Source organism: Sinocyclocheilus anshuiensis, unplaced genomic scaffold (genome assembly GCF_001515605.1).
Source record: "Sinocyclocheilus anshuiensis isolate Anshui unplaced genomic scaffold, SAMN03320099.WGS_v1.1 scaffold544, whole genome shotgun sequence".
Lineage (NCBI taxonomy): Eukaryota > Metazoa > Chordata > Actinopteri > Cypriniformes > Cyprinidae > Sinocyclocheilus > Sinocyclocheilus anshuiensis.
The window spans coordinates 508989-509574 of NW_015555763.1; the positions used below are offsets into that span (position 1 = coordinate 508989).

The 586-nt window shown below is 36.5% G+C and overlaps 1 protein-coding gene across 3 annotated transcripts in view; it reads left to right on the plus strand.

The window, feature by feature from the left end:
- Window positions 1-586, plus strand: part of LOC107674073 (phosphatidate phosphatase LPIN1-like) — a 30364-nt gene that overhangs the window by 16811 nt on the left and 12967 nt on the right. The gene's annotated exons all lie outside the window — the stretch shown is intronic.

Here is a 586-nt window from a genome sequence, read left to right on the forward strand (position 1 = left end):
GCCATAATCGAACTATGTACTATAACATGTAAAACGGGAACATGAAAGGAATATTCTAAAAGCCACTCATGTAAACACCATAATCATAATACTGGCTTATTTAGAATAAGGTAAATAATTAGATTACTGATGTCCATGTAAACATAGTCACTGACAATGTTGTCTTATATTAGTTTAAATAAAGCTTAACGTTTGAGCTTGTTAACAGAGAATGAGGAGTTACGTCACGATCTTTTCACTCTGCATTGCATTTCGGGAAGGCGCCGCCATATTAGCAGGATACGCTATCCGTTCCCATGGTTACTTCTCATTCTCTATAAGGATAAATGCTTATCTTTTGTTTTGTTTTTGCCTTTAAGTTAAACAACCATTCATTCTTCATTGTATCGTTTGCAGGGAAGAGAAGCTATTTTATCGCACTGCATGATATGCACTGCATTTCTCTCTTAGGTTTTGCAGAATTTGGTTTACAGTGTTTACCCGATTAGCTTGATTACAGTGTCGCTCGCTGCTGCTTCAGCCATCATATGGTAAATTATCCAAATAAAAGTGTGTGCTCAACAAGCTGACAGAAGTCGATCCATTT